Here is a 24,997-nt window from a genome sequence, read left to right as displayed (position 1 = left end):
CAAATCCATATTCCCTGCCAGTCAAAAGGAACAAGAATTCTCCTGTTGAAAAGAAGCACCAAGGTGATGTCAGGATACATTGTTCAGCTATCCACAGATCTGTTTCCACATGGAAAACCAGGGGAATCGTGAGCAGAGATGACACAGCTGTATCAGCAGTACTGCATTTTTGGTCAGTGTTTGAAGTGTTTGCAGATGAAGTGAGGAAGTCCAGGCAGTGCCTTATCCATGATTATCAGCAGGGTAACAAACCACAGTGGAGGCACTTAATGATCATTATCTGCCACAGTGCAGGCAGTGGGACGTGATAAATCACAATAGTGTTTGTGTATGACCAAAAAGTGAGAAAAGCCTGTTCTTGCAGGGTACTCCAGTGATCCCTGGGCAGGCTCAGCTTTGTAGGCTCACAGGCTCCCCAGGGCTAAGAAAGAATTATCTCCATGTTTTGCTGTACTTTCTGATTTTTCTTTAGCAAACCACTCTTATGATATTGAATATTTCCCAAAGAGAAAGACCAAAACCTGTACAATTGATCGCAGCTTTTTCACGTGTCTGCTAACAGTCTCTTCAGAATGGATAAAACTGCATTGCACAAGGCTAGTAAAGAATACAAGCATGGCTTTGGGAGACTGCCACAAAGATTCTGAAAGCCTTGGCTGGTTCTTAATGCAGCACTTAAAGGTTTTATTTTGCTTAAGATGGGAAAAAAGTATGTTTTGAAACACAATTTTTCATGGTCTGTGTTATGATTTTTTTTCCTGTCTTTAGTCACTTGAAAACTTAAAAACAACCCAGAGAACACAAATTTGCATTTTTGTTGTGGTCTCAGTTGAGAAGTTAAACATTATTTCAGGTAAATCCCACCCCTGTCCAGGAGCTAGTCCCTCTGGTCAGAGTGGAGATATTTCACTGTGTCAGTGGGCGTTAGTTTTATGGATGAAAGGAGGTTTGGTGTTGAGAATTACAGAGTCTTTGTTGAAAACAAATGTTCCATGGCTGACTAATGAGGAAAAAAAAGTGGGAATGGAAGAATATTCCAATATAAATTCATGATGCAAAGTGAAATTCAGTGATATGGGTACTTGTGGCTAAAGCAGGGAGATTTCTTCTGCCTGGAATATTTATGGAGTGCCACTGGACTGCATTTATTTTGCAGAGCCTTGGACATGGCACATGGCATCATGGATTGCCTGACATAACCAAACCACTCAGATTAGAATGCAATTATAACAAAAAGTGATTGTGGGAAAAGTTTGTGGATTTCCAAATGGGTCTAACAAAAATGTTATGAGTGCTGTGACAAACCTGGCTCCTTTCTGTGGAGCACAGTGAACTCACATTTCAAGAGTTTCAATGTTTTTTTTAATAAAGTGCTTTAAAATATCTATAATAGGAAAAGACTTCAAAGAGGAAAGATTAAAAAAGAAAAGTAAATAAAAAGGAAATAATATAATTAAGGTTTGACCCTGTAAATTGCTAACCTTCAAAGCTAATGCTGGAGAAGCACAATATTATTAGCAATAAAAAGAATTTGCTTTGCCCTTTTAAAATTACCATAAACCGATTGACTGAAATGGAATGATGTTAATATTTAAGAAGTAGGACACTAGATTCTATTATCTCAGAAACTCTGTCACCTGGTACACTCTGTAGTCCTGTTATCTAATTATTGTCCTTAAATTGCATTAGTGTGCCAGCAATTTGTCTGCTGTTGGAAAAGTAATTGACATTTGAGTTACTGCTTCATATTTGGGAGACTCACTAGGTGGTTCCAAAGAGCCCTCTTGTCAAAGCAGATTAGCTTAATTTTACCTAAAAGAAAAGGGAAAGTCTGCATTTTTGAGTATGCCATTTACACAGTGCTCTTGTAATTTGGTATTAAAATTCAGGTTATGTATCACAGCTGATTGCCAAGAAAGAAGGGGGGGGGGGACAGAGGCAAATTAATAAATGACATTTTTTTACCTTCAAATTCACTTTAGTGCAGTCTGGTCCTTCAGGGAGTGTGCAAGAGGAGTCTGCTGGTGGGAAGGGGCCAAGCAAACGCTGCGGTGTGTCCAGGGAGTGTTTGATCCTTGGGCTCTGCTGTGGTCAGCACTCTGATCTCCAGGGCTTTGCTCACTCCGTGGGCACAGCCCTGGGCACCCACAGCCCCTTTCCCATGCCATTGGGAAGGGATGGGATGCTCCACTTCACCTGCAGAATCCTGACCTTCTGTAGGGGTTTCAGTTTCCTCGTAGTGCTTGGATGTGGTTTTTGTGAGGGTCCCCAAGACAAGGGAAGAGATGAATCTGCCTCCATGTTCTCAGAAGGCTGATTTATTATATAGAGATATTATATTAAAGAATGCTATACTAAAACTATACTAAACTATAGAGAAGGGATACATTAGAAGGCTTAACTAGAATGAATGATAAAAACTCGTGACTCATTCCTCAGAGTCCGACACAGCTGGACTGGAATTGGTCATTAAGTAAAAACAATTCACATGGAACCAATCCAACATACACCTGTGGGTAAACAATCTCCAACCACATTCCAAAGCAGCCAAACACAGGAGAAGCAAATCAGATAATTATTATTTACATTTTTCTCTGAGGCTTCTCAACTTCCCAGGAGAAGAAATCCTGATGAAGGGATTTTTCAGAAAATATGACAGTGACACTTGGAGGAAGAGCACTTCCAAAATCCTTTTTATACAATTTCTTTGATGAAAATGTAAAGGATAATTGTAATTTCATGTAGCCTGGGAAGGGGAGGAGGAGCCTCTATTCCACCTTGTAGGTATGTGAGTGTCAGCAAAGGTTTGGTTTCATGACTCTGCAATCCAAAGCCTGAAACTTTCCAGACAAATGCAATTTGGGATCTAAAGTTGATTAGAGATGCATGATTACAAAATGTGCATAATAGTTTATGTGACAACTGGAATTAAATTTAAAATATATTTGAAATTAACATGAGGAATGTAGTTGTCTGGTAGTGGTGATAATTTTGCTAATATAATTTGTTTAGAGATTTTCAGTTCATGTTTAAAAACAAGACAATCTTAAATCTCTTGGAAATTTTTTTTTTTTCTGCAGGGCTGTTGCATAAACCAAAGTGCACTGCCTGAACTTATAAGATTGTGTCAGTGCAATCGAAGTGAAGCTTTTAGGAATGTTGGCTCAAACTGGAAACCTCACCTGAATTTCTCTTGACAATAACTCTAAAAAAAGATTTAAAGCACTGGTTGCACATCTCTAGAAGTCTCTCTCGATATGTCTCTAAAATATTTCATTTTTCACTGACAGGAAACAGGATTGTCTCTCTGCTCTTGATGGTTTACATAAATAATTGTGGTTTTTCAATCATTATTATGAAATTGTTAAGGCCTTTTGCAGACCATGTAAATTAGTGGACTGTTTTGCAGAAAACACATTTTATCTCTTTCATCTCAAAAAAATTAGAAAAAAAGGGTAGAAAAATGTAAGCTTGATTAAATCATCAAAGTATCAAAAGGCTGCTGCAATCCTTTGTGTAGTTTAATTCTTCATTTTAAAAAGTAGGTTTCAAATCCAAGCATTTTGCCCAAGAAGTATTTGAAAAGAAAGGAAGCTTTGGAAAAAATACTCGAGTTGATTCCGCAGGCAAAGTGGTGAGGGAGCAAAAGTTTGTAGAGTGAGAAAGGCAATATCTATTGCAAAGAAATCCTGAAAGTGAAGTGTTCCAGAAGAACAGCTGATGCCTGTGCACTGTGCTTCATGTGAATTATGTGCTGCTGCAACTGGAGTGTCTGCAGAGCACAGCCTGCTCATTTCTGGACTGTTTTTTCTTTATCTGTAATGACCCTGGTGCTATTACTGCCCAGAAAATTAATAGGGTATTGATAATGATTGGCATTTCTGTATTTTTATAAATCTGGTGCTGTCCTAATTTGAGGAAGAACAAGGGCTGTCACCACCTGATCAGAGAGAAGCTGGCTCTGTTTTCCAGGCTGTGAGGATTGTACCTAGGGGGAGACAGGTGAGGTGACACCTGGGGTGACACTGGCAGAGCCCTCTGAGCCCCCTGAGCCAAGTGTGAGCATTATTTCAGTTTAAAATTCTGATAGTGCCAGTAATGAGGCAACTTTGCTATTAAAGCAGGGAAAGAAAAATAACCTTTTCTCCCTGAAGAAGGATGTGTTGGAAAGGTCAGAGCCGCTCGTGGAGGCAGCGAGGGGCCTGGTGGCAATAATGGGAATGCAAAGTTCTTGAAATGCACTAAAAGTGGGAGTTTTCAGCAGGACAAAGGACACGGCAGAAGGAACTGTAATTTCCTAGATTTAGGATTCTTGCTTAGTTAGGTAAGGCCAGGCTTTTAAAGAGCTCAGAATTTCATATTCTCAACCTACACAGCAGCTGGTAGATGTTGAAAATAGCTCAGCTCCTCACAGTTCCTGCTCTGCGAGGCACCGAGCTCTCAGCAAAGTCTGGCTCTCCTTTGGGTGCCAAAATGAGATCTGAACTCTCATGAAAACCTGTGAGTACACTGATTTCTTGGGGAAAAAGGAATAAAATAAAAATCCATCAATTGGATATGAAAATTAGTTATAGCAGTATATTTATTTCATAGTAATTAACTTATTGGCATGATTGTCGTAGTACTCTGATAACCATAAGTCTTGTTCTCTGGGTAGCTGGTAAAAGTACATATACTAAAAATAAAAGGTGACCTGTCTAATTATTTCTAAATATCTCTCATTAATGTCTCTCTTCTTTACATTCTCTGATGCTTTTTTTTTTGAGGCACACAGAGCAATGAGCATAAGTACTTTTCCTCTAAAGTTTAATTCAGATAGGGACAACTGCATGTAGAATGTATATTTAATGCAAGTATGATGCCAACAATAGATGCAAACAATTCTAGTCTAGAGAAATTCTTCTTGAAAGTCTGTTGTCTCCTTTGCCTTCTAAATAGAAGGAATTGAATTTCAGTAGATGAGAAGAGGGAAATTTGTTCTAACATTGCCTAGAGGGAAACTGAAAGAAAGGGAACTGCTAGAAGAACTCGTGTCTTCACAATGCTAACATAATTCAAATATAAAATGTCACACCACTGCTTTTTTCTGGAGTGGAGCTGGTTTCCTGTAATGTGGGGATTCAAATCTATGTTTAACAACATGGATAACTAGGTAACACCAGGAAGGGAAAGCAGTTGTTGGATCTAGAGAGATCTCTAAAATGTGCTTCTCACATACGTAAGAATGCTACTCTACAATATAGATTTAACTTTTCCTTCTTTCCAAACGTAGTCTCTGCAGCATTTTTGTAAACTTTTCTGTGGCCCCATTCCCTTAGAGATAATGGTTTCCAGTAACCTGTGTAGTACAAAGAGAGAGAAAATAAGACTTGCCATGAATGTTAGGTTTCACAATTCCCAGTCTGTGTAATTCTGTACTTTGTCTGACAGCCACCAGTGCCACAAACTCATATTTCATCATGGAATGAAGGCTGCTATATCCTGCAGGATATATGCAATAAATGTATCTGTGCAAACATCCTGGCACATCCATCTGTGAGTGCTGTAGAGGAACCTGCACATCACTTACTAGAGGTATGAAACACCTCCTGGGAGGAGGAGAAAGCTCCGTACCCAGGCAGCAACAGAGACAGCAGGAGCACCACTGTGCTCCCAAACAGCATCACAAAGGCTGAGAACAAGTTCACTACCCACAAGAAAACAAATCTTCCCCACCCTCCGCCTTTTGTAGCATCTTAATTCAAGCAAAAATCCCAGGAAACCAAGTTGTGCAGCAGATGCAGAAGCCAATGCATTGATTTAATGCCAGCTTGTCAGTCAGCTGCACTGTGCTGTTTTTAGCATTAGCCCCATTAATGTAAATTTTATGTCACTGGGTGTGTTGTGTTCTGTGTTAGGCTTGTCAGCAGGAAAAGAGAGAATGCAGTCCAACATGACTTCTTCTTTCTCCTCTTCTGAAACCATCTTTGTGTGTGTTGGGGTTTTGGCTGTGTTTCACTCCCTGTGACTCTGTAGGCACTGCAGAAGGCAGAGCTGTGGTTTCCCTACACTTACTCAGGAGTCAGCCTTTCATTAACTTGACTCTCTTAATGCCTTTTTGGGCTACCTGAAAACCAGAGGCCAGACAGAATTAAGGGAATAAAAAGCAGTTCTGTTTGTTTAAGGACCTTCAGGTACATTTAGGGGAGACAGAGCCCCCCAGGGGCTACACCCAAAAAATGAATGATGGGTTGTGGGTTTTCATATTTTTAAGTTTGGTTCATTTGCATGTTGGGGGTTACTCTTCCAATTACAGCTCCAGGTAATGAAGTCATTTACCCCAAATTTGCTCCCCCCAGCTCACTGTTGTTTCCATCTCTCAGGCCTGAGGCAGTGAGGTGTCCTTGATTGCCAGGCCTGGAGAGGAATTGTTGTGTCTGCCCAAAATGGGAGAGCAGCAGCTCACACTGTGTGGAGTTTAGAGTTATACACTAAAAACTGCAGGGTTACAAATCTATGAGAAATAGAGAAGCTGAAATCCTGAGGCATCACTCTGAAAGGAAGGATCCCATTGTCATGGAGCAGTGGCAGAACCATGTTTGCTCCCCAGGTTTCTCTCCTTTGGTCCCACAAACCAACCACAATGGTTACTTAACAGTGTGTTTTTCTTTTCATCCTTTTAATAATTAGGCTATTTTTCTCACTATGTTTGAAAGAAATACAGTATTTTCATTCATTTTCCTTTTATTTTTAATTTAAAAACCCATTCCTAATGCCACGAGCAGCTGCTGGCAGGGTGGCACCCCCAGCCAGGGCAGTTGGCAGCTCTGGCTCTCAGCCCCTCTGCTCTGCAGCCACCAAAGCTCCTGCAAACCCTGCTGGGAGAATCCAGGGAACAGGGAGAGCCTGGAACATCCTCTGCCTCTGCCTGAGCTCTGCTGAGCTGAGCCCAAGGCTGACCTTAACATCTTGTCTAGTTGAAGTAACAGAGCAAATTTCCCGTGGCATTATCTACAGAGGAATTTAGAAAATATGTAACTTCCTTTCTTTTTTATTCCCCAACTATTTTTAAAAGCAGTAGTGGCATCTTTTTGCCTTTTACACGGACTTACTCATGCAAAATGAATATTTTTTAGGATAAGTGCCAGAAGGCAGAAATTGTTATCTTTGAATTGAGCTGTTTTAAAGAAAGTCACCTTGAAAATGTATTTATTTATGAAACTTTTATGTCTGTAGGCTTGCGTGAGTGGACATCTAAATGTAGCACAGAGCTGCTGTTGCTGAGCAGCACCTATAATACTATAGGCATCTCTATTCAACTGAATTAATAGTCAAAAAAAAAAGTGAAAAGAAATGCATGGTCTGCCACAATTAAAATATAAAAATAATATGTCAAATCTGGATTTTTAGGACAAGCAACATAGCATAACTTGAAAACTAAAGTCAGAAACACCTAATTTTTATGGAATAAATATGCAGACATGATGAAATGTCTGAAGTGTGGTTGAAGTGTGAGCACAGTGGTGGTTTCTGAGTGCTCAGAGAACCTAGCGAGTCTCTGGAGGGTTTAATGGTTGAAGTGGGTGAATGTTTTTTCTTCTGAGACATCAGGATGCAAGTTTCTGGTGCTGTTCACAGTCTTACCAAAAATCATCATTTTTATGTCTCTGAAGAAAAAATTGAAAGATAATAGGATGAAAATTAGAAGTAATTATTTAAAAAATGTTTTGTACTATGCTTTAATTTTTTCTGGTAAGTGCTAAGGGATCATTGATAAATGTGTTTTCCTCCTCATCCTGTTTCTCGTGCAATTTTTGAAAGGATTTGCCTTCTAGCCACACTGGCTTTACATAATTGTTCCATCCAAGAGCTGAATTGTCTATGGGTCAAATGTGAGTTCAAGTGTAATTATTATTATTTTTTTTTTTTTAGTATGACATTTTTCTAGGACTATTCTTGCCTTGCACTTAGCAGGCAGAAGGATCTGTGGTGCAAGATCGTTGTCACAGTGCTGTGCCCTGGAGTTGCACTGATGTTTGCTTACAGGAAATGGGGCAGTGTGTCATTTGGTGTAGTGGCAGAGAGAGAATCAGGAGAAGAGAAAACGGAGAATTTTGGAATGCAGGCAGGAAAAAAAATCAGAACGTTCAGCATTTCCATGTGTAGGCTGCCAATCCTGATGCTTTTGGGGAAAATGTTTGTTCCCTGCTCTCTCTTCCCCTGTTGCCATAATAAATTAATCCTGGTTTTAGGAGTTAAGGAGGCTCCTCTCAGAGTTACGGTCAAGCTCAGGGAATAACAAAAATTGTGATATGAAAAAAAAAATCCTTGTCTTGGTTTAGAAAGGACAGGGTTGTGTGGGCTGGCAGTGGGAGGGAAGCACACACCCTTCCTGATTATTTCTGTATTCTCAGGGGTAGAGATCATCAGGACTTTTCAGTCTTAGACCTGACACGAGGGTTTTTTTAATGTCCCTTCCAGTGGCAATTTCCCTGCCTCGCAGCCTCAGCCCTTTGCTCTCTCTGTCTCTGTTCCTTTGCCAGCAATGCTCCTGGGCTCATCCTCTCCCTGGCTTTTGGGCAGGTTGGGTTAGATACCAATGCATGTCTTGGTGATTTCTCTCAGTAATGGTTTGAGTCAGGCTGCTGCTGCTCTCTTTGATTTGGCATTTTAAGGTGAACTGGCAGAGAGCCTTCTGGGGGCTCCAGTGGAGCACAGGCCTTGGGTTTGACTCTCTTTGGGGGTTATCTCTGTTTGCATTTCATGAGGCTGCTCCAGCTGGGCAGTGCTGGGCACTTTGCAGCCTTTAGGGAGCTGAGCCTCCCAACTCTGGTACAGGTGAGGGAGGAGATGCTGCTGCTGCTGCTGTGCCTGGAGTAAAAGCAAGAGAGGTGCCCAAGGTTTCCTCAGTGTAATAATGAGAGTCCCACACCTAAGTGGTGGACCTAATCTGGAGTTTTTGCTTTAAGTGATAGTCACTTGTGAATTCTCTTTCAAAACTATTCAAAATCTTCTAGTTTCATGTTTCAGGTAAAGCTCTGAACATTGTAAATTCCCTTCCTACCCTGGAGTGCTGCCAGGCCAGGAATGGGAAATGGAAAGGGCACAGCAGCTCTGGGAAGTTGATTCCTGCCTGAAGTCTTACACAGCAAAAGGATGAAGTGTTAACCATTTCTTAGAATAATTCCCTTAATTTAATTTTTTTCCTGGATATTTCCCTACTCCTTGTTTGTCTGATAGTTCAAAGAGGGATTTTTGTTTTTTTCCTGTATTTCAGAAGCTCTCTTTTAGTGACATGTTTAACGGGAATGGCTTATTTGGAAGTTAATTTGAATGATGGCTTAATAGGATAAAGAGCATGTTTAACAATTTATAAGTATTAAAATTGGAACTGTGCATTTGGCCTGCCTGCTGTGCTGGGGAGGGGATGCACACACAGGATTTTTGTGACTAGTGCTGAAATGCTGGAGGATGTTTTTGTATTCCTGTGGGTTCTCTGAGGTTTGTAAACAAAATCCATATGATAGAAACAATGTTGGTTTTGCAATAAGCTTCAAAGTTCTGGGGGTTTTTTTTTATCTTTTCATTTATTGCTCAGTCATGATTATCAAACCAACCAGAACATGTTTCCCCATAGCTGTATAAAATATATAATATAGTTGTTCAATGACAGATACTTTAAAGAATTGTTTTTTTTCAAGAAGGAAAGTGATTTTTAGGTCTTTAGAGACTGAAACAGAGAAACTTGAATTTTTTTAGAAAAGCAGGAAGCTGAGAAGAGGGCTAATGGCAGAAAATAGCTGGCTTTCTATGTGTGCTGGGTTAAGAAATTGAGAAGTTCTGAGCTGCAGAGACTGCTGAGATGTGGCAGTAGGAGCACTAGGTATTCATGCTTGGTACCTGGTAGGGTCTGAGAAGAAATGTGATGTAGCCAAAGTTCATAGTTAAAAGTGTTGGGATAAGATTTTAAATCCAGAGCCTCGTTTGGGAGCTTTCTCTGAAAATGTTCTGATTCATGCAGCAGGAATAAGGAAGTTTCTAGTCTAGTTAAATGCTTGAGAAGGTGGTAGAAGACTTCAAATATAGATTTTACTGAAACAAAAATAAACTGTTTTTATTACACTTCTGTCTTTTTGTATTCAAAGAAGAACCCAGGCCTTGATTGCTTCATCAATTTGACTCAGAGAAATTATAGTCCCCTAATTGTGCCAGGGCTCCAATGGCTCTGTTCATTCCCAAAGAATTTCAAAGAGAAATTCTAGATGGTGGTCAAATATAATATGTGGAAATCATCTTTAGGAGAGAGATGGATAAAAGAAACAGCTAAGTACTGCATATGGAAATGAAGTCCATCTCTGATCACTGGGGAAAGGCTCCAGCCTGTAGCTGTGGGAATTCAAAGCTTAGGCAAAAGAAGGGCAGAGCTGCAATATGTTCTGAAGTGAGTGCTGAAATTCAAAGCTTGCACAGTGAGCAAGCAACTCCCCCTCCCAAAAACATTGAGAAAATCTCTCATTCTGTTCACACCAGATTGAGACTGGAAATAATGCAGTTCATCTCATCAGTGCCATTTTGTTACCTTCAGCCCTGTGTTCCATATCCCAGGCTAATAAAGCTGTTCTTTTGTATTCTTTTTTTCATTAAAGAATTTACTGAGGACCAAAGTGGTCATTTCACATGGACAGCAGAATAATTTCAAACACTAAGAAGAAAAATTGCACACAATTTTTTGCTCATTTCTTCAGGAACTGGAAGTGCCGTGTGGATTGTTTCCAGCCCTGCCCGAGGGGGGGCTGGGACACACCATGGAGGCACTTGCTGGATTTAAAAGGCTTATTTGTGGAATTACAGCTGAGATATGAAAAATGGCTCAGTGAAGAATTGGTGCCTATTGCAGGGTTATAAAAGAAATTCCGTGTTTCCTTTGAATGATGGCTCAAATGCCAGTGGAGCGTTCAGCCTGCTGGTGTCAGGGGATGGCTCTCGTGGGATGCAGGAGCCTTCGTGCCTGGCATCATCTCTGGGAAGTACCAGGGAGCAGAGGAGGAATGATGCATGGCTGTGTTTGTGTGTTCCCAGCAGCCCCTCTGAAGGCCTTGCTGGGATACCTGGGAAGGAGCTCCAGGTGGTTGTGGATGGTCCTTGGCACCAGGGAAAGGCAGTTTTGATGGGTTTGGGAACAAGTAGTGTCCTTAAGGGGGAGGGCATTAATCTTTTCCTGTAAATAAAAAATAAAAATGCAATTTGTTAATTGAGTGTGAGGGAGAAATAGCATAAAAAAGATAAAAATGAAATAGCATGTACTTTATTCTTGATAATGCTTAGCGCCAAGAATTTTTTTTTTCTGCAGTAGTGACTTACATTTCCATGCTCTGTCATTCCAAACACATGGGATTTTTGAAAATTGCTATATGAAAAGCTTTTAGCCCTGCAGAAGTGGAGGTTTTTAACCTGTGGTTTCAGTTTTCATACCCTTGTGTCAGTTCCATTCACACACATATGCTTGGGTGGGATCTGTGTATCAATTACACATTCTCAGACTGTAATCAAAAGTTTGGGAAATGTCATAGTGGGCACATAAACCACCAGTTTAGTTCTGCATGGTAGGAAATTCTGAGGAAAATATAGCAGAAGGGATGTGGTTTGTGTTTGTTCATCAAGCCCTGCAGTTCCAGACAGGCTGATGTACTACATGTGTATTTAACTGGTGTAAATACAGAGTGCTCTGGCCACTGCCTGTACTTTGACAGGCTGTAGCATTGCTCTTTGCAGCAGCTTCCCAGTGCTTTCATTTTTCCTTTGTCCAACTCCACCAAATGACTTGGTATCTTTATTTACTCCATTCTTACTTTATTGTATTTGTGGGAACCCTTGTGGAAGGAAGGAATGATGAATCTGACTCCATGTTCTCAGATGGCTAATTTAATATTTTATACTATATTGTATTAGAGAACAGTATACTAACCCATACTAAAGAATACAGCAAGGATACTTACATAAGTCTAAAAAGATAATAATGAAAATCTTGTGACTCTCTCCAGAGTCCTGACACAGCTTGGCCCTGGTTGGCCATTGAGTCAAAACAACTCACAGCAGAACCCAATGAAACAATCACCTGTGGGTAAACAAGCTCCAAACACATTCCAAAACAGCAGAACAAGGAGAAGCAAATGAGATAAGAATTGTTTTCCTTTTCTCTGAGGCTTCTCAGCTTTCCTGGAGAAAAATCCTGGGTGAAGGGATTTTTCAGAAAATATTAATGTGACATTGCTTTTTACAGCAGTTGAGGAAAATTATTGAAACCTGTTCCTGGGCCCTTGGTGGGGGTTCTGTGCTTGGGCTGATCAGCACCCATTGACTGAATTAGTTCCCTCTCAGTGGGACAGAAACATGTGGGAAGCCTTTCTCTCTTCAGCCAGATTATTTGCTCTCCTTAATGATAAACACAGAAAGGATTAAGGGAGACTGGGCACTGCTGCTGCCCTGGGAGACTCTCTGCAAGGTGTGAGGGTGTGGTGATGAGATGGATCAGCATCCATCCCAAAAATGCCAGGATCCTGGTGTTAGGGAGGATTGTGCTGTGTCCCTAAACCCCTCTGAGGCTCAGTGGTTTCACCAGCTGCATCTTGGCTGGAAGAAAATCCCAGTGAAATTCAAAATTTTTATACCTTGCAGCAGATGCAGAGTGGAAACTGGTGAGGTTTGCATAATTGAGGATGTTTCTCATACAAATATTACGGCTGTTCATCAAGATAACTTAAATAAAATCTCTGAGGAAGTTAATTTTAAGGAAAATGAAAGTTAAATGGCCAAAGGATAACAGTCTTCAATGAACCTTTGGCCTTATGAATTGCTTGCAGTGTTTTAGTAGAGTGGGAGATGTTCAAAGGGAAAAAAAACCAAAATCCTACTTTCCATTGTTTACCCCAGGTGCATTTTGCTTCTGGTCCCTGTGTAGTTGTTTAAATAAAATGGATTTGTTTACAAAATAATGCAAGGTTGTTTCATAACTCTTAGTAACTGTACTAAATTCAAGAGGTTGGAGAAGAAATTGTGATGTTTTCTTCTTGTATTATGTGACTTTATTTTCTTCCCCCCATCTCCAGTTTGAGTTAAAAAGTGAGCTGTAAGGTGACTTATCTGCATGTGATTTGTTTTCTTTCAGTGACCCAAGCCTGACCATTTATTATTGTTTCAATCATAATTTTGGTCCACTTGAAATCAATTTTAATGTAACACTGCACTATTTGCACAGATACCCTTAAAGTGCAGAGCTGAAGTTTCTTCCTCTCGCTCCTGAGATTCTGTAGCTCTTCTTCTCTTACCCCATTCCCCTATTATCTTCTCTACCTGATCAGTACCTCACTAAAGTGTTATTATACTAAAAATATCTATTTTTAATATATTACCAGGCAAACTTTTCAAGCTTCTTCAGAGCTTTAAAAACCTTGTGCCTTTGAACTACTTCTGCCACAGTAGTTTTAATGAAGCTACACAGAGCAGGGACCACGATTCCTTTAAACATCAGCATTTCTTGACAGGATGGAAAGATGAATAGATGAAATCCCTTGGAGGCCATGGAACTTTTTCCATTAATTGTAATGATTTTGGCTATAAACCACAGAAAGACAAGAAATAAGTGTAACAATATATATAATTGGATGCATAAAGGGATACTAGTAGGAGTTCTGTGAAAAATTCTTCCTCTCAGGAGCAGAGGGGCTGTGATGCCTGGTCCCTGGGCAAACAGCACAGCACGGTGCAGCTGCAGAGTGCCAGTGCTGCTTTTCAGAACGTTATTACAAACAGACCCTGCAAAATATGTGTTGATGAAAGCCCTTTGAAATCCTGTTGCATTGTACCAGGGAAGAGGTATAGCAAAACTTTTTTTGTTATTGATAGACATATCAGTAGATTAATTGGCATTATCCAGCAACAGGAAAAAATTATTTAAATGAGGAAATAATACTGGAATTTTCAGGTAATGCTTTTGTGTTTGGTCTTTGACAAATCCCATTGAATGTTATTGCATTACTGATGGGTTGATATACTTGTGGAATAGACAGAAACCTCTTTTTCCTCATCTATTAATAACTTGCGTGGTTAGGAAAATAAATATTTTAGGATGGCTTGAAGGTCAGTTTCAGTTTGGTTTTCCACATCAGAGAGTGGGCACTATAAACCTGGGTGTGGAATAATCCTGGAAGAGCTGTTAATCAGTGCCACTGAACTCAGAGCCACTGAGAGCTGGCTCCTGCACAGCTCCCCAGGGTGGTTTACAGGGTTTTGATGAATTGAATTCAGTGTTGGTAACATGATATAAACTCATGCCACAAACCCAGGAGCTGACAGCAATTTGCTGCAATTTGTGTGTGTTTTATCTTGTCTGTTTTGTGTGTCAGGGTGTTTTCTTACTGACCTTCCAGAGATGATAAAACAAAGAGGATAAGCACATACTGTGGCTTTTCTGGAATTTTAATCTTTTTTGGCCAGTGGTTTAGTTCATTACATGTCACTATCAAAGGATTATTCTGTCCCTTTTGATACCAGGCAAAGAATAAATGTAAAATGTATCAGCCAGAACCATTGAACCAGGTCTGTAGTCTTTGGCCAGTGGTGCTGAAAGATAAAGTGCTGTGTTTACAATTCCAATTTAAAAAGTTTATTGAAGTTACAGAGGAATTGCATTGACTTCAGTGCATTGGTTTGGGTGAAAACTGAGACTTAGGACAAAAAACCACAGGCCTACAACACTGCTAGGAAAGACATTTTGAAACTTCTAGGCAATATATAAATAGGAATTGCCCTCTTGCACAGTTTACCCCAGGGCCTCCCTGATAGTACATGAGACTAGAAACTATTTGAATTTGAGACAAAATATAATTTGTAATTCCTATGCATAACACAAGGCCTCACCACCAGGAGTTGTTTCTGGAGATAGTTATACATGGAACCTGTGGCTGTGATTAATAGATGGTTCCAGGCTGTTTTAGTGTAACAGTGACTGTGCTATAAACAGGACTGGGAAAAAAATTATTACCTTTAATAGGGTAGCAGCTGTAAGGGTGCCTTTATATTAAGTGACTTAATGAATACTGATCTTGAAGCAATAAATCAAAATGCAAACAATCTACTCTAATCAAGTAAGCAGAATATTTCAGATACCTAAATTATATTAAATGAACACTTCAATCAAGGTCCGTACCTGCACGTGTTTAATGTGGTTACTGTTTGTGTAATATCACTTTTAGGATAGATAGATTTAACACACACTTGTTTCTTCTTTGTTTTTTCTTGGTTTTGAGGTTTTTGGGTGGGTTTTTTTGGTTTTGTTTTTGGTTTTTTTTGGGGGGGGTGGGGTTTTGTTTGTTTGTTTGTTTGACATGAAGAAATTGCTTGCAGAATAATTAATAACCCCTGGCAAATCCTGTCCTGCTCGTGAAGGGTTTTATTCTAAAGAGTGATCAGTAAGGTTCTTGTGAAACGTGTTGCAGCAGTTTCTTCAGGTAGGTGTAGCTCTAAATATCTGCATTTACAAATGTATTTGGTGGAGACATGTGTGAGCACACAGCACATGTGAGTGCGTGTGCCAGGCCTGTGCACACCCAGGGCAGCAATAAACACTGACAGTGCCATCATTGGCTGGCAAACCAATATCTGTGCTCACTCTGGAAATCCACCATATGGAAATGAAAAGGAAATGCCATTTTGTCTGTGAGGTTCTGATTCTAGAGTCCCTTGCAGGATTCTGGGTGTGTCTGCCACAGTTCCAGTGCAGGGCCTGCCCCTACAGACCACTTGTCTGTGAGGTTCTGATTCTGGAGTCCCTTGCAGGATTCTGGGTGTGTCTGTCACAGTTCCAGTGTGTAAAAAGGGGCAGTTTCTGCAAGGAGTTTTCAATGCAAAGTCAGAAGTCTCTTTGAAGGCACTGCTCTCACCGTGTTTAGTAAATATTTGTCCACCTTGACTTTTAATTTATTTACTGACCAAATTCTACACCTGCAAGCCAGAGGGAGACAATGATCCAGAGGGGCACTTGTATTTCTGTTCAGGCACTGCCTGAAAATCCACCACTGAAGCATTAATAACTAGCTGTTATATTTACTTAGTTTATGCTTAGTGTTTGTTGGTTCTGTTGGTTTGCTTGAGATTTTTCTGTGGGTTTTGTTTTGGGATTTTTTTAGAAGTGGAAAATAACACCTATGAGGCATCAGGAGCTGATTAAAATATTCATTGGTCCTCAGTATTTGACTCTTCCCTTGATTTTGGGAACAGACTGCTGGTTTTGCCTCAAGAATCATTAATCTCTGGTTCCTGGTGTGTGTAGTTTTGCCTGGGATCAGAAAGGTGCAGTTCATCTGCTGCTTGAGAGTTTCCCAGCAGCAAACTAGCTGCAGAACAGAAGCTGAAAAAAATCAAAACTTAATTCTATTTTGTAGGCAGCTGCTCAGGGCTGTGAGTGGCTGGTGAAGGGAGAAATCCAGAACAGCTACTGCTGGATTAGGCAAGCACAGATCTTAAACCTGAGCTCCTGACAAGTTCCTGCTGAGGTCTTGGCTGGCTGGGTTTGCTGAGACACCTTTGTATTGGCCCAGAAGTGAAAATAAATGGTATCAGCTAGAATTGGTACAGCTTTTATGGCTGTGGTTGTCCCTGAGCAGAACAGTTCATCAGACACCCTCCTGGAGATGTGTGGTAGATGTCAGGGGCTAGCATCCACTGTGTTTAGTTAAAAAAACACCTTGAAGGAAACACTGGAGCTGCACTGGACTTATCTTCCTGTGTATCCAGCCTTACAGATATTAAGCAACAGAAAGCATAAGGGAACTTGAGGGTTTCTCCTTTGTTTTGAAAAAGAATTGCTCCTGGGTTTTTTCCTGCGGTTCCAGTGCCAAAGCACCAGCACAAATCCTGTCAGAGTTCAAGCAGCATCTGGATGATGCTCTCAGTCATGGGAGCTTGTTTGAGGAAGGTCTGCAAGAAGCAGGGACTTGGACACAGTGATCTTTGTGTGGGTTCCTTTTTTATTCAGTTCTCTGATTCTAGTTAAACTATTTACAGCAAGGGTTCAGGCTGTGGTTTACATCATTCTTTGTATTAAAAAGTGATAGACAACTTTGTTCTGGGAGCAGAGCTGATCCTCCACTCTGCAATTCTGGTTAACCCAAACTGGAGGCCAGTATAAAAGTATCCACTAAAATTGCCCCAGCATTTTAGCTTTCATTTGTATGAAATAAAAAGTGCAACAGTCACTCACAACTTCCAGTACTGTAAACTCTGAGAGTCCCTTTCATGTCACTTCTGAATGTTGCTTACTTCTACTTGAAAAGAGAACAAAAGCTGTTTTACTGCTTTTAAAAGGCTGTTTCTGCAGAGCCCCGAGCCAGCCCTAAGCAGTTACAGTGCAGGGAGCTGCTCCTGTGGAGCCTCTCAGTTTCTGGGCAGTGGTGCTGATGTTACTGCAGCTGACAGGGAGCTTTTATAGCCAATCTGGGGAGTGCAAAAGGCCACGGGTTGGAAACTGCCATTAGAAGTGCCTCTGTTTTGTAAAAGCTGCACATCCTTCATGCTCTCATGATGGAATTCCCCCTAAGAGACAACAGAGGCCAAAAGTTAAAAATGTTACCATAGGAGACAATGTAGGTTAAAGTGCCTTTATATTTGTTAATCCTTTTATTCTCTCCAAATTAAAGTACACCTTAAAAAACTAATAGTTGTTACTGGAGTTACTTCCCTTTTGTGGTTTTTATGATCAGAAGTCGCACATGGCTTGCCAACCTGGTCTTTCAAGGTGTTTCAGCACAGTGATCTATTTATTTGAGTAATGCATCCTAAATCTAATCCCTTGGAAGGTGTGGCACAAATGCTGGCTGCTTTGCTGCTGCTCCCAGTGGAAGGACTGGCGTGACAATTGTGCAAATAATCCTCAGTGGGGACAACTTATTCATCTCTAGGGCATGGTGCTCATTTTCAGTTTTATCCTGAAAGAGACCCAAAGTCCAGGCATGTGCAGAGATCCCACCAGTAAACAAACTTCAGCTGTTCTGTGAACACCTCTCCATTTCAAAATCTCGTGGTAAATCAACGTTAAATGAACATTGCAAAGTTGGGAGCTGCAGTTTGTTGGTGTCTGTGCTGGCTGGGGGTGTTGTGTGCCCACAGAGCTCTGTCTCAGTCCTGTACTCTGCAGCTGAGATAAATTACCATCACCAATTGCTTTCAGTAAGATGGGATTGTTGTTAGAGATTTGTCCAAAAGATACATTTGATTCTAAATTGTGGGGATTTTTTAACCTGATGATGTGCAGAGTGCCTTTTTCTAGCTCTCTCAAAGGATGGCTGAGGGGAGTAAGTTAGGGAAGGTTTGTCAGATTTGTTGCATTGCTGTAATTACTTGAGAGACCAAGTTATTGAATGGGATTGTGAAGAGGGGGTTTGGGGTTTTTCCTTTGTATTTCATGCTTTTGTATTTTCTACTGGCTGCATGGAAAATAGTTTTTTCTGATGAACTTTAATATTTGAAATTTTAAAAATCCTGTCCCTTCTCAAGTAACCTCTTTGTGAGAGCAGGGAGAGAAGGTCTCAGAGGAGCAGTTTGTGGTCCCTTAATGGTAAATGCTTGCACTCAGGTTGGAACTATATTAAAAACTTTCCTTTTCCTCAAGACTCCTCAAGCCTGATTCAGAGAATCTGGACAGGAGGAAGGATATTCCTGTCACAGTAAAAATCACCTGCTGAATTAAAAAAGTTTCTATTTTGTTTTATTCTTAAATATTCTTTTTCGCCATTATCATTGTTTTAGAAACTCTGCATTGAAATGACAGCAAATGGAAAACTAAAATCCTGGTTATGTGAACAGATGCTGAACTTCAATCCCTTTGAATGCATGGCTTCCAAGTCAGGCAGAAATTTTCTCCTGAATAAAACAGGAAGCTCTGCATTCTCTGCGTTGAGTTTCCATTTGTTCTGTCTCAGTTTGCCCAATGCACTGGGGGTGAGAGGAGGCTCTGTGCCTGCAAGGATATGGATATGCTTTAAGAAATTAAACAGATCTGGTTTTCTGTCATTATAAACCCAATACTGTTTATTGATCAATGCAAGCCTCAGAGATTCTTTTCCTCTGAAGGAAAGAGAACTTAATGAAAATATATCATTTGGCAGTAAGGATGTTTTATGCTATCCCCTCTTTTTTTTTTCCTTATCTAGCAGTTTTAGGAAGCATAAAGTTGTGGTACTGATTAGCCTGGCAGCAAAAGGGGCAATGGTTTCTTTCTGAGTGTGTGAGAAGGTGGCAAATAATGCAAACAGAAAAGCAGCTTGAAGCAATTAGGTGAGTTAGTCTGGAATAAAGAGCTGCAAGTGTTCTCCTCCAGGAACACAGAATTTCTGGAACAAGTTACAGATTGAAGACAGGCCCCAGGAGATTTTCACTTCCATTATTGTTCACCTGTGCATCCAAGGAGCTCATAACAATACTATTTCTGGAAGGGAATCTCACTTCAGTAGTATACCAATATACACGTTACCTTGATAGAAATAACATTCTATGCATAACACGTGAAATAATTTAGCTATTTTGAGTAAAACTGTTTATCTGAAAACTCAGCAGGTTTGCAGACTGGTGTGACAAGGCACTGAAGAAATGGTATCAAACAACCCACTTCATTCTAATAGTAATTTTAACTTGGCACAGATGAATTGGAATAAGGGGAATTGAAAATGTTACAGCTACCATATCCCCTTCCTCTCTCACCTTCTCTTGAATCATACATGAAATTTAAAAATACATTTTCTACACGTATGTACCTTTTAAAATGGTAACATTGAAACTAGAATGGTAATGTGAACAGTGACTAGTTACAAATTTCTTAGGCTGAGTTTGAGTCACAGTCATTTGTTTAGTCTGAATTGTAGTTGCTCATCATAATGAAAGACCTTTTTTTCCTTTACTCCAACTATATTTATTCATTTTGAGACTATTCCAAAGTGGTTTGTTATGTCACTTTGGTGACATATCCGTGTACCTTTTCTAATATTTTCTAAGCCATTGTTTCATGTGCTCTGTAGTAGGTATTGGAAAAATCATTGGGTCCTTAGAAATTAAGGGTCCTTAAGAAATTGTACTTGGTTGCAAGAGCAGTGCCCTGAGGAAAAGGCTGCACTGAGATCTGACTAGACCTTGTTAGAACACCAAAAATTCTACTGAATGGTGTACTTCCATACATTTTAGATGACAGGGAAATTTTTGTATTTACTTAGGCACCAAATTTGATCAATTACAAGTAAATTCAGAGGAAATCCAGACTTTCTTATTTCTAGAGTTGATAGGGGCTTGTGATATCTCCAGTCATGCCTCTAGCCATGAGGACTCCCCAATTTTGCTGTGCTTTAAAGGAAGCATTCTCCAACAATAACCAGAGCTGGCTTTAACCCACAGCCCCAGCAAGAGCAGATTTGCAGTCTGTGTTGGTTGTTTTACCTCCTGCAGGAGGTGGGGCTGAAGGTGAGAAGCTGATTAACCCAATCATTTGGGTTATGGAGGTGCTGGCATCTTGTTAATCCTTGATTATTACAGAGAACAGCTGCCTAGGGGATAAATAGGAAATCAGGGTGGAACTTGAAACCAATACATAAAAATTACATACAATTATATATATATAAAATTGTATCTCATATATATAAAATCCAGTATTTTACACACTGACCTCATAGTTGCTATGAGCCAAACCCAAACTCACAAACAGGATCTGTGAAAACAAAGAGGAAAGAGGCACTGGTTTGATTTGCTGTGCTGAGTCAGGGCTGTAAATACAGCACAAGTCTGACCCAAAACCAACTTGACTGCAGAAAAAGTGGGTGCAGGTTGTGCCTCACCTCTTCACCACCTGTGGGATCTTTCTCTCTGCTGGAGCAGGAAAGGGAAGGGCTCTCAGAGCTGTGCCACACATTTCAATTATCTGCAGGGGCCCCGTGACTCCCATGGGCCAGCCAGCAGCAGTGCAGTCCTGGGGAGCAGGCAGGCAGAGGAGAGCTCCAAAATCAACAGCATGCAAGACCTTTATTAGCCAGTGACAGAGCTTGGTGGGTTTATAGTCACATTTAGGACAGGTCTCATCTAATTCAGTATATGCATTCTGATGTCAAGCCACATTCATGACTTAGTTGCAATTTGAAATGTAAATTAAGATGCCACACATAACCTTCTATTTGTGTTTCTTACTGGTTTGAAATAATTTGCTGTGGCATTTGGATGTATGGAAATAAAGTCTTTTAAATGCCATGAAGTGATACACTGATGAAATACTATTTAATGGTAGTTGTAAGTGATTTGGTGTTGATGTTTAGGGATGTATTTGTGGATGTAGGTAGATTATAAAATAGTTCAACACAACATGAGTCTAAAGGAGAATGCTTATTCTTCTTGATACCTACTATTTTTATAGTTAATTTACATCTTCTTTACCACTTCCATTCAAAGAAAATGAATGGAATCCCTCACTCAGCATGTTCTGGGATTTGGGAATGGGACCCTTGAAGAGCTGGAAAGGGGATTTGTGTGCAGGCTGCTGAGCCTCACTCCCTTTGGAGCCTTCTCTCTGCTTCCAGTGCAGAGGGAAATGTTTCCCAAGGTGAAGCAGGGCTGTTCCTCTCTGTTAGGGCCATGTCCTGCTCTGTTCCTGCTGGGTTGGTGCAGGGCTGGATTTGGGATGAGAACAGTGCTGGTCACACCCCCATGGTCCAGCTGGTGCTGAGCAGGGCTTGCACTGAGCCAGGGGCTGCTCAGCCCCTCACTCTGCCCTGCCAGTGAGGAGAGGGGGCACAGCTGAGCCCAACCATCCCAGGGGATATTCCAGAGCACTGGGAATCATGCTCAGCTAGGAGGGAATAGCTCAGGCTTGGCTCTGCTCAGTTAGTGGGGAGTGACTTGCTCATTTGCACTGCCTGTTTTTCCTGGGGTTTATTTCTCTCCTTCCCTTATTTTCTTATCTCCCTCTATTTTTTTCTTTTTTTTAAAATTTTTCATCACAGTTTCTTATTTTCTTTTAGTTATTAAATTGTTCTGATCCCAATTCATGATGTTTCCTGCTTTTACCCCTCTTCTCTCCCCCACCCCCTGGTGGGGAGTGAGCAGCTGGCTGTATGGGATCTGAGTTGCCAGTGGGGTTTAAACCATGCCAGGCCCGGAGGTGCTGAAATGGGCCATGGTCCTTGCTTTGTATCCAGCCAGAGGCTTCCTGCTCTGCATTGCCTTTCAGAGCTGAGAGGGTGATGAGTGCAGCTCTGGTGTTCTTCATGTGGGAATTGTTTGTCACCATCCCACTCCAGTCACTGAGAGAGGATTGCCTGTGCTTCATTCCCACAGTCCAAACACGCAGTGCAAGTATTGTCAGGTGCACTTGGGCTGATTTTCAGCCCAGTGCTCTTTGCATTTCCTGCCCAGTGCCCTGCAGGAGTCCCAGAGCTCCCTGTGCTTTGGTGGCAGCAGCAGCAGCTCCTGGTGTGCCTGTGCACAGACACAAAAAGGGCTTCAGAAGTTCGGGTGCCTTTCATCTCCCAGTCTCCCCATCTCATTTGGAGATTCAAGATTGAGCCTAGTTTCATTCTCTGCCTTTTCTCACAAAAGTACTTACGTAAAGAGCCTTTATTTCCATTGTGATGTACCCATCCTGCCTTTCAAAATTACCTCTGGTTCCATAAAAGAGGACGTTTCCAAGAAGTGCAGTTGCACATAGATGAATTGAAGCTCTTGGTGTTTGGAATGAGTGACCCTGGCTCTGTGTTTTCAGCTGTGTTTGAACATTGCAGAATAGCCATGGTTGTGGTGTGCAGTGTCCTGATCCTATGATGCTGCTGTGGATAAACCTGCTCTTTCTCCTTTGGCAAAATTGGTTTTTTAGGTGTTAATTTTCTAAATATCTGTGTTTAATAATTTCACACACTTATATAGAGCTTTCCATAAAGCTAATTTTCTGTTTATATTCTATCATTATATCTGTTATAGTGTGCTGGCTTGTTGCATTGGGTTTGTGTTCCCTGGATGTGACACCCCGGTGACCTACTCAGATTTATTTATTTATTCATGTATTCAATCAGATTTATTTATTTATTTATTTACTTATTTATTACCACAGTGTGGGCTTTCTACAGAGATGTAATTAATACCTCATTTGACCTGCCATGCCAGAACTTCCACCTTGCTTCACTGTGCAATGGAATACCTATGAGGAGGTGAAATCTTAGGAATTTATTTCAGTCCTCTCTTTCAAAGATTTACCAAGTTTTAACATGCTGTCCAGTTCTTTCTGCCAAGATATCTTCCAGCAGTAAAAATCCGCTATTAGTTGGCTGCAGACTTTTAGGAAGATGCTTAGAGGTTGTGATGCTTTCAGTGACAAAATGATTTAGAACTTGCTGCTTAGTTCAGCTATAAATAATGATGTGGTCAGTGCCTTAATTTGCCATGTAGATAAAAATCCTTTACATTTGTGTCTGTCCACTGTGGGCAGCTTTCTGCTTGTGAGCCTGACTTTTAATACTGTCATGCTATGGAATTTTTCTTTTTCTGTATACTAGAAAAAGAAAATAATTCTCTAGGTGAGGTTCTGTGCCTGCCCAGGTCCAGGCACGCTGCACTGGCAGGGAGGAAGCTCTTCCACATTGCCACCACCTGAGTGAAGAACACACCAGAAATCATTGTCTGTGTCTGTCAGCAAAATATTCTATCAGGTTCACAGAGCAGCAGCTACGGACAAACTCATCAAAACTGTAAGACTGCAGGAGATAAAGGAGGAAAAACTGAAGCCTGTTGCTCAAATGACACCCATCCATGGCAGAAATGAAGGCAGGCAGCTGCTGTGTTAGCTTTAAAATCTTGATTTGGGTGACTTGTTTTGTCTGTGCTTTGTCCTCCACTGCAAATAGAATTTTACCTAGGAAGTCTCCTTGAGAAAAGGGGTTCTCAAAGGTGATAAAAATTTGAAATTAGATACCGAATACGAGTTTTTTGGAACTTCCCTAGCATGAACTGGTCAAATTTGGAATGTTTCTGTACAGGCTGGGTTATATTTCCATAGGTCAAGCACAACAAAATATTTCTATTTTTAGTAGCCAAGCTGGGTATTAATGTTTGGCTGTCACCACAGCAGGCTCAGGGACACAAAATTCCTGCATTTCCTTGATCCAGTGACAAGCTCCTGTATTTCCTTCCAGTTATAAGGCTGTGCTCCTCAGTCCTCCTGGGACACCACAGGTCAAGTCAGGGTGGCACTGACTGCCATGAGGATCCTCACTGGAGTAAAGAAATCAATAGAGAGGAGAAGAAACCCAAAGCCAGAACCCCAAACCTGCACCAGCTTTGAAAATCTGACACTGCTCACAGGGATTTCTAATTTAGTCCATGGCAGCTGCATTAATATGCTGGATAATTCTTAGATAAAGGTAAGCCAAATTTGGCTTTCCATTTCTCACAGCAAAAAAAGACACTCTATACTTTAAAAATATCCCATCATTTATTATGGTGAAATCAAGCATTAAATACAGTGGTGAACAGATAAAATAACTGTCTTGAGAATTAATTGAAAGTCAGGTAGGACAGGGATCAGAATATTCAAATTACTTCCAAATGCTTTCTGCTTATAGTTGGATCTATGACATAATACAATTTAAATAATCTGCAAATTCTTTATCTGTTTTTATCTGTTTTTGATGCCAAAGCTATCACAGATCTCTACTGAACCCTCCCCTGGTATGAGTCCATGATTTTGCTATAGAAACATTGATAAAAATGTTTTTGATATTAAATGTGTTACTTTATATGTGTGAATTTGTGTTAAACACCTGATTTAAATTTTATAATCTTCTCTTGTAAGAATTTATTTATTTTTCCTTCTTGTTCTGTACATTTTGCAGACAAATTTATTTTCTTTTGCAAGGTGCACAGACCTAGATCCCCTCCCTCCACTCCCAAATTGAGCTAAACCCATCATTTGTTACAACACCAGTCCATGCAAATAATTTGG

General features: G+C 40.6%; 1 protein-coding gene across 23 annotated transcripts in view; it reads left to right on the top strand.

The window, feature by feature from the left end:
* The window catches only part of RBFOX1 (RNA binding fox-1 homolog 1), a 1,145,409-nt gene that overhangs the window by 445,791 nt on the left and 674,621 nt on the right, over positions 1-24,997 (top strand). The window contains exon 1 of one of the 23 annotated variants that reach the window (XM_039732147.1): positions 4,445-4,500. The exons of the other annotated variants lie outside the window; for them this stretch is intronic. The gene's annotated coding sequence lies outside the window, so the exon portion shown is untranslated. Of the gene's footprint in view, positions 1-4,444; positions 4,501-24,997 lie in introns of those variants that run through there. 23 annotated transcript variants of the gene reach the window in all.

This window comes from Passer montanus, unplaced genomic scaffold (assembly GCF_014805655.1).
Source record: "Passer montanus isolate IOZ18808 unplaced genomic scaffold, ASM1480565v1 scaffold8, whole genome shotgun sequence".
NCBI lineage: Eukaryota > Metazoa > Chordata > Aves > Passeriformes > Passeridae > Passer > Passer montanus.
The sequence above is the reverse complement of the archived record's forward strand: the minus strand, read 5'-3'. Positions and strand labels throughout refer to the sequence as shown.